The sequence below is a fragment of the Diceros bicornis genome, chromosome 28 (genome assembly GCF_020826845.1).
Source record: "Diceros bicornis minor isolate mBicDic1 chromosome 28, mDicBic1.mat.cur, whole genome shotgun sequence".
Taxonomy (NCBI): Eukaryota; Metazoa; Chordata; class Mammalia; order Perissodactyla; family Rhinocerotidae; genus Diceros; species Diceros bicornis.
In genome coordinates this window covers 13,747,613-13,760,488 of record NC_080767.1, presented here as the reverse complement: position 1 = coordinate 13,760,488, position 12,876 = coordinate 13,747,613, and the positions used below count along the sequence as shown (strand labels likewise).

Below are 12,876 nucleotides of genomic sequence, written 5' to 3'. Positions count from 1 at the left end.
GTTCCACATGATCTACTTTGGCAGCCCAGGTTCAAGTGTTTGACGTCCCAGCCCGGACCTACACCACTTGACAGCCATGTGGTGGCAACCCATGTACAAAATAGAGGAAGATTGGCACAGATGTTAGCTCAGGGCTAATCTTCCTCAAACAAAAACAAAGAGGAAGATTGGCAACAGATGTTGGCTCAGGGCAAATCTTCCTCAGCAAAAAAAAAAGGATAGATGGGTGTTTGCTAAGTGAAGAATTAAAGATGAGAAAGGGCTTTGCAGGCAATGAACCTATGTTCTACAAAGACATTAACATGAAAAATTCTGTGAGACTACAGAATGATAAGAAATGCAATGTGGTGGGTTTTTATTTGTTTGTTTTTGTAATTGTGAGCACATTGGTTAGAGATTAAGATAGGTGGCTAGCAAGCCGGAGCCAGATCATGATGATTGAAGTGCTGAAGTGTTTGACTCTCTGTTGATAACAGCTTTTCTCTCGGTGAGTGACTTCCAGTCTAAAGGAGGAGACTCAATGAGACAGACTTAGGTCCTCCATCATCAGGTAGGTTCTAATTTTAATGTCTGATTATCTCAGTTTCCTGGACTTTGATTAGCTTCTGCTTCAGGTCACATTCAGTGTATGCACTAGAAAAAGGATGGATCTTTTCAGTCACACCGAGCATTCTTCAGATAGGAGATTATCAATGTGTGGTTATGAAATCATTGTATCAGAAAAATCTGGAGAGCTTGCTGAAAGGCAGATTCCTGGACGCTGGAATTCTCATATTATTGGTTTGAGTTCATGCCAAGAACCTAAATTTTTAACAAACATTCTTCAAGATTCTGTTATATACATAAATATGGGTACCCTTGTCTATAAGATAAAATTCAAAAAGATGTAGTTACATTAATTAATTGGAACTCTCATATACTCAAACTTTTCTTCACTTTAAAAGAAACTACAAGACAACATATTGATAACATTAATATAGAATTACAAGTCTAGCTTCTAGAACTAGAAGACTGTATACAACACGGGTTAGGATTAATTCAATTTATGTATTATTCTTATATGCATTAGAGCAGAGGCTACAAAATGAAAGTCCATTCAATTGGAATTTACCCATGGAAATGTTTGTTTTGGCCTATAGTCTAATTTCTAAAAGCTCAAATTAACTTCCACATATAAACACTGTGATATCTTATACAAAATATAGCATGCACGCAAAGCAATATATGGCTGGAACTGGTTAGGGGATGCCTCCTTTGGGAAAGAATCCAAGGTCTCTAGTTCACCATAGACCCCACTCAGCCTGCTCCATCCTGGGCTTTTGTCTGGTCCACAGAACTAGTCCTGTCTCCCCAAACTAAGGCCGCTCCACCTCTGGCCACTACGTGCCTTCTGGTTTCATTCCTGCTCTTTCCTCAATTCTCATGCTCGAGCATTGCCAGATATTGGGAGACAGTTGCACAGAGACTTTCACACCTCTGTGTCTTTGCACATGCTCTCCCTTAGGTCTAAAATGTCCTTGTCAACTTTATATTCTTGGTCATTTTTTAAGACCTATTGCAAGTATGATACCAATTGTGCAATCTTCCCTGACTCCTCCTAGACTAGGTTAGTAATTCCTCCTCTGCTTTCCAACAACTTGCAAAACTCTCTTGTACCTCTTATCAACATTATACTATAATCAGCTATTTACTTGAAAATCTCCACCACTAGACCATAAATTTATTCGGTACTTAACACTTAAAAGAAATTTTTACCAAAGCTTAATATATAAAAAACCATCTCAAACCCACAGTTAACCAGAAGATCTAATAATCCCATAGACCCAGTTCCTTAATTATCTTAGTAGTAGAAATTGTGACCTTATTTTAGAAGAATGCATAACCATTTTGACTTTACCAACAAATGTTTAGGCAGAGTTCTTCAAGTAGGTGCAGTGCATTATTTTTTTTTAATTTTCTTATTCCATTATTGTGATTACGCTTCTGAAATGAAGTTGAACATATCACAGAAGACCTAGAAATCTACTTTATTAAAATTCTTCCTATCAGAAATGTTACAACTACATCTTAGCTGAATGCAATTTGTGGTAATTTCTTAGAAGAAAATCCTGTTCTATATTCAGATACAGACTTATCTGACATTGAAGTGACATTTAACTCTGAATTCTGTTTATTCCCTTGTTGGTAAAATAGTCTATCACCCCTTTATAATAATGCTAGTTTCAGCTATTCTCCATCACTTTCAACATTCCATTTCCTCCAAATATCGTCTAAAGTTATTTTTCCTGTTCTTGAATGTACTTATTAGTTTCTCCCGCTCCTTTTCTGGCCAAATGCCGTGTGGGTTTTAATTAATTTCTTCTGTATTATTTGCATGCTATGATTTTCTTTAATTTATTCTGTCTACACTTTTGCCTTGTTTAATTCAAGGGAACATTTGGGGAATGGATATAGTTTGCATAAAGGATGCTTTGCAAATAAATTATGCTGCTTCCAACTGCCAGAATGGGTAAGCAAAACCTTGCAAAGCCATTTCTATAAAGTCCATCTGCAAACAATGAGAATATTTCTGATTAATGTAGGTTAAAGCAACACTGAAAGTTATTTATGCACTTCAATTGCATTTGCCCACTGCAAGTTTTAAAAAGTAACCCTGAGTTTAAATTTTTGAAATTACTTTTTCAGCACCAGTTCTAAAAAGAATGTGTAAATCTGACCATGTTTGGCTGATAGTTCTCTGTCCAGATGGAATTGTGCGTGTGAATTTTTGAGCATTACAATCTCGGAGGTCCAGTGAGTGTACCATGATGTTTCACAAATCTAATTCCTGTCTTTGTGAATTGTTGCCAATATGGTAGCATTTAATTTCTTGAAAATAACTTCAATGCCATTAAAATTAACTGGACAAAGTAATATAAAGCATATTTTTGGAAGCTGTTAGGAGATGGAGGCAAGCCTGAGGAGAAGGAGAAGCAGGCGTAGAGGTAGAGGTACCGGCATAAAGTGACACCAAGAGGGAAAAGTGTCTGATGAGACGTCTCCAAGAGGGAGAGAGAGAGAGAGGATACAGAGAAGAGGCCAAGCTGGAATGATTATTTCACTTTTCTTACTGTCTATTACCTCTCTCTGTTTTTTTTTTCTATAGAAAATTTTACAATTCAATATTTTATAAACACTTATTTGTTTAATTGCTTATTCTCTCTCTCTTCCAGCAGAATGTGGGTTCCAGAAGTGCAGGGACTGTGTTACTTTTACTTTCAAATATATACCCAGCACCTATCACAGCGCTGGTATATTGTAGACTCTCGATAAATATTTGTTTAATAAAATAAAAAAGGCTGAGAATTTCATACATTTCTAGGTTCTGGAATAGAAGCCATAAAGATCTGAGCAACCCAGGCAGGAAAGAAATTGTGAAGGCAACTTAAAGTTAAGTACAAGGGAGACTGAAATAGCAACAAGATGAGAGATGGAGCAGGAGAAAATTCTGGTGATTCCCTATAGAACCAATATGATAATCTTAAAATTCCTTAAAAGATAAAATAATCTGTTGGTAATGGATTAAAGTAGACAAAGAAGTAATCAATATTAGTATGTGTGTATATGAGTTTTATTTTGCAGGGGAGAGTAGAAGAAGTAAGAGCAGAATATTTTAATGGTGTTACACCAGGCATAGTTATTATAGCCATGTTTCTGAACAAATGGGAGATTCTTCTTCTATCTCTACCAAAAGAGATAAGAACACAGTATGGGCTGAATGGGCTCCTTTACGGCTGCTCCCTGTAAGGCAAAGGACTGGGATGAATTACATATCAATTTATGGTAGGGGATAAGGAATAGGCTTTATTGGAGGAAAAGAAATCTCACAAGGCAAGATCAGTGACACAGAGATACATAGTGTACCAGTCTCTCACCATTGCACAGAATGGTACAGCAGAACCAAGGCTTCCATTGTTGAAGTTGTGGGTCCTCCTTCTTAAAGGACCAACATAAGAAAGTAGCCATATCAAGGGAGGAATAAACAGGCCATTTGGATTTTGGAGACTAGCTGTTTATAGGAGTTGTCTGCCATGCTCATGGCCCAATACCTGAAGACCTTGGGACCTGTGCAATATTGCAATTCTATGGGGAAGGAAGCCCAGATGCTGAGCCTGCACAAGCCCCTTTTATTGTGAGCCCATACCACTTCCTCAATCTGCTTGTTTTCTGGGAAACCCAGGCAGAGAAGCACAAGTCATTAGTAGTACTTGCTTTGTGCCCTCTGTGCCCTTGGACAAATTAACTTCCCAAGGCCTCAGCTTCCTTATCTTAAAATAGGAATTATGTGTGTCTCATAGAATTCCTTGGAAATTTGCATCTTATTCCAAATGAACTAGATGTATTTGTTTCCAAAAAAAGAACTATAGAATCATTTATCGGTGACCACTAAAAACCACAAAGTTGCATTTTCTTGATCTTTTCGAATGTGCACGCAAATGACAACTCCATTCCAGGTATGAGCTAATACTGGGATTTCAGTGGAGAGTGCCAGAAAACTAGAATTTCTTCTGAACTTAAGCATTATTTAACATTTGTTTAAACATTATTATGTGGACATGAATATTTAGGACAAAATGCCCAATGATCAAGATTTTGAACTTTTTATTTATAATTTTATTGCAATGTAGCTCTGGCTGCAAAAAGAAAAGGACAGAAAGATTGTTCAGGTAACGTCAAAAGGACAATTCCTGAGTTTTCTGGCACATACCAATTGCATATTTCTCTGAATCTCAATGACATTGACATGGAGAATCTCAATATCTATGTTCTTCTTGTTCAGAAATAACTCAAGCAAGACATTCCATATGGTCAGAGAGCCTCAGGCCTTTCTAGACCAATCTATGAAGAGGGAAGCTTTAGTGTGGTGTGTGGTGGAACTTACAAAATGCCTTCTATGTGTCAGGAGCCAACACTTGCTTTTTATACATATTATTGCATTGCATTTTCACAGCGTTCCTATTGCTCTCCTTCAGAGGTTCATCTAAATTAAACAACAGATTACTAATGGATACTGGGTAGCTATCTGAGGAGAAAAGATATCTTCTATTCTTATTGAAGAAATGAATTATTTTCAAAACTTTCCATGGACTTAAGGTCTTAAGAAATTTCAGAGCTAAGCAGCAGAAATATATTTTTAAAAATACCAAAATTTGCCAAAGGCTAATAGATTAAACTCTAAATAGAAGAATAATTTAAGTCAGAAAAAGACCAAGGACAATGGCTATACTCACATTCTAATGAGAAGACAGGCTCACTGTCTGCAGTGAGAAAACTGGATAGGGCTGTTCCAGATACAGCGAATAACGCCTGAACTCATCATAGTGCTAGAGATTAGAAGATTAGGAGCTGGAGTTAGACAGATGAAAGTTCAATCCAGGCTTCCCTATTTTCTAACTCTGTGGCTTTATGCAAATTGTTTAAATTCTTTGAATATTTGTTTTCTATTTATAGAATGAGAATAGTACAATGTCTACGTCATATAGTACAGATTAATGTAGTTGGTACAAATTACATCTAGCACAGTGCTAGGTTCATGAACATTCAGTAAGGGGTGTAGTTGCTATTAAAATGTTTATTGCCTGGGCAACTCTTAAAAGGTAGGCTTCCAGGTTTCTAAGATTGGAGTGAATCCTTGGTGCCTAGATTCCTGTATCCCCAGTTGAGAAAACAGTGGCTGGGCACTGTGCCTGGCCTCAGGAGTTCATACCTTAAGGGAATAAGGCAGATCTTTTTCCATTTATAATACAGGGAATCATCAGGAAGCAGATGCTCTTCTTAATCTTGTTCAAACCAAGTTACATGTTTCCCTTTTCTTATAAAGCACCACATAGATTTCAAGCCAAAGTCCTTGTTAATGCAAATATGATATGAACTATTGGCTTTAAGAAATCATCTGTACTATTTTAAATAGTTGGTACTGATACGTAGTGTGTGTATATTAACAAATACACAATGCACAAATTTATAGCAAAACATAGATCTTATCTGAATGTCTTTTGACAATAGAAATCGTTAACTGCTCATTCCTTACCATTTTTTCTCCCATGGTAAAGAAAAGGCATCAGCGCTTCCTGAGAGTGAAACCTGAGAACTACTTTTCTGCATACTAGATTTATAAATACTCTAAAGTATTGTCATAAGAGTGATAGTAAAATTCCAAATCAATCACTGCCACAAAAGTTAAAGTACAAACACCTACTGGAGTTTCTTCTAATCATCTTTTAGTCCACCAAGATAGTCAAAGCAGAATACTAATGATTTATATTTCTGAAAATACTTTCCCTTAGGGCACCATGTTGTTGTTATCAGACCAAGAACTCCTTTATACCAATTTGTGTGAGTTTTATAAATTAATGAAGATCTTGTTTGAGGGAAAAGCATACCGTTTAAGATATTGTATGTTAGAGAGAAAGATCTCCAAAATTCGTAGATTCCCTTCCACTTAGATGCTTAAATGCTCAGGTTATTCTGAAAGCTTCTTGAGGAATGCCATATGCAGTTGCCTCTGCAAGTGAGCAGCAGAGTCCAAGAGGGTCATTTGAGAGATGTTTTGATCCATAGCTGATGTCACTGGAGGGATGGCTCAGTTCAATATAAGACACGAGAAGTCTTCAAAGACCTAGGATCTGTGGTTTAATTAAAATGAATGGAGGGAGGTGTTAAGGGGGAAATTTTTTCAAGAACATCAAGAGAAGAATTTATTGACTTCAAAGACAAAGAAAGTAGACAAGATGATAGTCCCAGAGGATAGAATATAATGGGCTAGCAAAAATGGAGAAGCATTTTAATTCTATTTAAGACCTCTTAAACATTGCAAAACAAATAGAAAATGTTCAAAGCACCCTTCATAGCTCTGGTTCTTAGATTTCTATGTGCATGAGGATCATCTGTTAAAATGTAGATGCCCAAGTCAGACACTAACCCTAAAGATTGAGATTTTCTGAGAGACAAGCTAGGTGACTTCTGATACAAATCAAGGTTTAAGAATAGCTACTCTAGGGGCCTGCCTGGTGGCGTAGATTTGCATATTTAAAAACCCTTTCTGTCATTCTGATCACATTATGAAGGATGATTAAAGGTATGGTCATGCAACTGAGGTCTGAGAAAATATGGTCATCTGGGCAAATGACAATGAGAGAGATGGGAATGGATAGGAAAGATATTAAGGAGACATTAAACAAGACTTGCAGACTTAATATGAGTTGGCTGTGAGTAAATAAATGCACACAAAATCAATATTTGCTCTGCAGAAATACTTCACTGCCAAATGTTTGAATAAAATGCCCATTCTCCATAAGCACACAGGATTTAGAGAGAAAACTAAAGTAGACTTGACTCTCTTGAAATCCAGAAACACTTCCCTGTGCTCTAGGCATCAGGGCGGCAGCTGTGTAGCAGGAGTCCTTGGAGTTTGATAGGCATCTGTTCTAGTTCACTATCTTCTTAATATTTTCTTAATTGGAAAATGATCTGGTAAGTGTTTTAAAAATACTGAATTTGGATCGATGGGAGGAAAATATATGGGTTTCCTCTTATTAATGTTTTAAATAATCTGGTATGAAGGTGGTTAACCTAGGGTTAACAATATCTATTGAGCATTCAACAATATTAATTGCTCAATATTAGGCAGCTATTATAGTCCATGAACTGAGAAGGCTGAGTGAAGAACTCTGCCTTCATAGGACTTATATTCTAGTCCTAGTCTAGTGTAGGGCACAACACATCGTGTTCTACATATCAGATCGTTCCAGCAGTGTTGTGTGAGCTGGAGGGAAAGGTAGTCACCTGCGACACTTCACGGAATGGATGAGACTCAAATTTGCTTTAAAATCTACGATATTTTTGATTTCCACAATGGCACAAAAAGACACCAGGCAGAAGTAAAAATGTAGATCCATTTAAGGGGATTAACAGCATTTATTTTTTCCTGATTAACTGTAAGAAGAAGAGAGAGGAAGGAGGAAGAGAAGAAAGACACGGAGGAGGAGGAGGAGGAGGAAGAGGAAGAAGAGGAGAAAAAAAGAGAAAAGAAAGTGAGAAAAATTATTTTAAAAAATTACCTGTAACACTTCCATTCAGATATAGGCTTCATTAACAGTTTTCTGAATAATATTCAAGTCTGTTTTTAAAGTACATGTTATACAGTTTTTGCAGCTGTTTTTTGCCTTAACTTTATATCGTTTTACATAAAGTAACTATGAGACCAATAAGTAAAAAGGTCTGTGTGAGAATATTAATCACAGCACTGTTTACACTTCTCTATCTGTCCAGCTTATTACATTTAGCCTTTTAGTGTCATTATGTTTATTATTTTAAAATGATAACAAACACAAAAGCAAACAATATAATTCTACTATGATAAAATAGTAACATTAATATTTTGGTATATTTTCTATATCTCTACCTATATATTTTTTAAATAAACATTGGGACAATACTGTATATACAATTTAATATTCTTCTTTTTCTTATATAACTTTATCATAAGTTCTTTAAATATTTGTTTTAAACATTATTTAAAATGGCTGCATGGTATTGTATCATATGAGCCACATTTTTTAAATATTGTTAAGCATTCTGGTTATAAGTAAATATACACATGTACATGTATTTTCTTAGTACACCATGGTAATACGGTGCTAAGTAATAGGCTTTATTTCACTGGTTCATGCTGCATCTGCTGGTACAGAATCCCACCTTCTCTTTGTTCCATCATCATTTCTGTAGCCCTCTGGATATATAGATCAGATGTGCTTATCACCAAGTCTGGCCCACTGTCATATGGCATCTGTCATTTTCCTTGCTCCTTTGCCTCCCTGGACTCCAATGGTCCTGCTTCTGCCCAGTACGAAGGCAGGTTTGCCTTGTCTCACCCTCCTGTACTCGCAGGTGGGCTGCCTCCCCTCTGGTGCCACGATAATGCTGGGTACCACCTCATTTTTTTGCCTATTTTCTTCTGGCTATGGGCTTACTTCCACAATGTGCCATGTCTTCTTACCGTGGTAAGATCCGGGTGAAAAAACAGCTTTGGGTACTCTGGAGCCGAAAAAAAGAAGGCGAGGACGTTTTCCTCTCAGAAGCAAAAGCTTTCTTTCTTTTCTTAAAATTACATTTTCAGGTCCATAAAGGAGTACAGCATGTGCCTTAATCATTTATACAGGTTTTTATAAACTAGCTCTTTCAGCTTTTATTTATTGCTCTCTCATGGGCTTTAGACATACATACAATAGGAACTGGGCTAGAAAATACATCTAGAGTGGGCAACACGTTATATTTGAAATCTTTCTGCCTCTTCAATGACTATGGCTTTGTTATTAAGTCAACCTCCTTGTGCCTGATTTTTTCTGTCTTTATAATTACGTCTCTGGGAGTAAATATTTTTAAGAAAGTATTGTGTTTAGGTTTAAACTGGGACTTTTACTTACTTTTTCTTTAGAAAGTTCTTAAAAATTTTTTGAAGAGGTCCTTAATAATATCTAATAATCCATTCCGGATGGGGATGGGATGGAAATATTTTTAATCTAGTCACCCTATCTCTTCTCCTTGGGCAGGCTGTTAGAGATAAAGACAGCTGTTTGCCAACCCTTGCTAAAAGGTGAATGAGGTTCTCACGAGATCTATATGAGTGAGTTTGGCGCTAGTCGTATTTCTTTGGCTTTGTCTTGGGAATCTCAACCTCTAACTAGGCCTTTTCCATCCCTGCGCTTTCTCTTAGGCATGCTTGCCATTTTCTCAGGCAAGATGACCCGTTTCTGTGGAAGGCTGTCTCATACCTGGTGTGGTGTAGGAACTGATACTGAATTGTTGGCTCAAAGACAATAGAATTGGATTGGCAACCCTCATAAAACCCCTCCCTTTCCTAGCAGATTTTCTCTAGTTTCTGCTTCAGACTCTGCCCATAATTAACCAATTATCAGAGAGCTGAAAGAACTACCTCTGTGAACCATGGCGTCCTCTACATGCTTCTACGTAGGTTGAGATGGTACCTGCTGATGGCCTCTTTCTCTGCTCTGGTTCTTTTCTCTAGTGTTCTTTTCCAATACAACAGCAAAGAAAAAGAAGCATTGCTCCCAAGCATCTGATTTCTGAACTTAATTGATCTGGGTTGAACATAAAAGTCAGAAAGGAATAGAGTTGACAAAAAAGAGAAGACAACCAATAAACATATGAAAAGACTATGACCTTTTCATATACTATAAAGAAATGCAATATATTAAAACAACTATAGAATTTCATTTTTTATATATCATGTTGACAAAAATGCAAAGGTTTGGAAATGTCTTGAGTTGGTAAGGACAAAATTATGCAAAAGCATATACTGGTGCTGAGAGTGTAGACGTGTACGTGTCAATTTGGTAACACTCATATAAATTAAAACTGCCCATAACTTTTGTTCCAGGAATTACACCTCTAAAATATACTTCATATATACCCTCACCAAATTGTGCCAAGATATCTGTACAAGGATATTTATTTAATGTTGTGGTATAGAAAAATAATCACTAACCGTGAAAAAAGAAACAAAAAGACATCAAAAAAGATCTGGATACAACCAGGACTTCAATCAACAGAGGACTGAAAAACATGTTATTGAAAAGAATAAGAGTATATACCGAAAAGGAAGGACTTCTAAGATATACTAAATGAAAAAAACAATATAAAGAACACAATGTATAGTGCGATTCTGGTCTATGGAAATAAAAACAAATATATCTGTCTTTGTGCTATTAACATTTTTTCCAGATGATAAAAGAAAATACTAGTAGTTATTACCTTTGGGACGATAGATTGGTTGGAGAAGAGCAGCTCTCATTTTCCATTTGGAATCCTGTGTCATTTAATGCAATTTTTATTTAGTTTTTATAAATGTCAATAGGAGATATATGGACTGAGTTTTTACACCAAGTTTTTATTATGTAAACACACAAAACAAAATGTGTGTGTCTATATGTATTTAAAATTGTTTTTATTTAAATTTTAAATTTTTAGATCATTGTATGTTCACATGCTATTGTAAAGAACAATACAGAGACTGTTTTGATTACGTCTCTTTGTATAGCTTTTTTAATGTTGCTAAATGAGTAGCTAAAGCTGTTTAAATATATAAATGCTTACTGGTTAAGGAGCTGAAGTTTTTAAAGTGTTATTGTATTAAAACATGACTGGGGTGGGAAAAAGATGCTCAAACACGGCAGCACATTAGAATCACCTGGGAGCTTTTAAGAACTCGTGATGCTCAGGCCCCACATCACACCAATTAAATCAGAATCTTTTGTGAGCACAGGGATAGGATGCATAAATTTTTAAAATTCTCCAAGTAGTTTTAATATACAGCCAGTGTTGAGAACTATTGGCTATACCAATGCTTCTCAAATTTTAATGTACAGAAAAATTACCTGGAAATCCTATTAAAATGCAGATCTGATCCCACAGGTCTGGGGTGGGGTCTGAGATTCTGCATATCTAACAAGCTTCAGGGTGATGATCATCCATGCATCCATGGACTGCACTTGGAGTAGCAAGGGGCTGTAGTATTTGCTGAGACCTTGGATTTTGAAATTCATAGGATTCTTTGTAGCAATCTAGGGGCTGCAGATGTCGGATAAATTGAGTTGGGAAATAGAGGGTAAAAGGGAGGAGGAGGGGAGACTGTGAAGGGGAAAGAGAGAATGCTGGTGAATAGAGAGCGGATAGAAGATGGTTCTTAGGGTCATGCCTTTCCTTTTATAAGACTACCATTGACCTTTGAGGAACTTTGTGTAACTTTCACCGTTATCCTAATCAGTCATTATGCCCATGTATAGTTACAATTTTGAGGAAGAGTTTTGGATTTGTTCCTTGAGAAAATACAAATACCTCAGTGAATTTATAGCTCAGTTCAGCCTTCTCTGAGTAAGGACTTCCACATCATAATGTCTTTGAACATTTTGGAAGCATTGTTAAGGGCAATGAGATCTCACAACCAGAGGGTAACAAATATTTATTGAGTACCCAATATGTGCCCAGAACTTTCACTCAGATTATCTAATTTAATTTTGCAACAACTCTGTGAGCTAAGTACGTGTTTGTATTCTTATTTTGGAGATAGGGAAATTGAGTCCAACGCATTGAAGCATTATTTCCCAAGGTCACATAAATATAAAATAACAGAGCTAATATCTATACTCGGTGCTTTTACTCCAAGTTCAATGTTCTCTCCATTTCAACTAGAAGAGTCTGAAACTATAGAAATAATAGATTGAAAAATAAAGAAAAAAATAAATATTTTATTGCATAATATATACATCATCAAAAGATAGAGGCTAGTATGTAGATTATAGAAACAGTTATGAAAAAAGCATTATATTTAAAGAACATAATAAAAAAGTTCAAAATATAGTCTGGAAAACTGTGAATGGTTTGCTAGTAGACTACTCCAGTAAAAGATTAAACTATTAAAAAATAAATATAAAAGTAGTTTAGGAACCTAATATTATATTTAGAAAGTTTCCTGCTCTAAGGACTTTCTAATATTAAGAACAATCCTTAGTTTTTCCCAGCTCACTTACTCAGAACTACATGATAGACTAAAGCTCTTGTGCAAAGCTGTAAGTACCCCTATGAGAGAACTACACAGAATATTATCCTAGGAATAGAAAAGAGGTATGAGTAAATGTGTGTGTATGTGTTAGAAGAAACCCAAGTTAAAAAAAACTGGATAAAGACATTTTAGTATCAAGGTTGAAATAGGTTCAAGGCCATGGTCATCTATGGAGAATATGTAAAATAAGTTTTAGATTATAATAAGATACATACACTCTCATGCTAAATGTCAGTCCATGCTAAAAGCCAGCTCTC

General features: G+C 36.0%; 1 long non-coding RNA gene across 1 annotated transcript; it reads right to left on the bottom strand.

Moving 5' to 3' along the window:
• Positions 1–476: 476 nt before the first annotated feature.
• Positions 477–10,130, bottom strand: LOC131393175 (uncharacterized). Its single transcript, XR_009215890.1, has 5 exons — positions 9,974–10,130; positions 7,825–7,974; positions 6,423–6,665; positions 5,271–5,363; positions 477–862 (listed from the first exon to the last, which is right to left on the bottom strand). It is a non-coding gene; the product is annotated as an uncharacterized LOC131393175 (long non-coding RNA).
• Between the last annotated feature and the right edge of the window lie 2,746 nt (positions 10,131–12,876).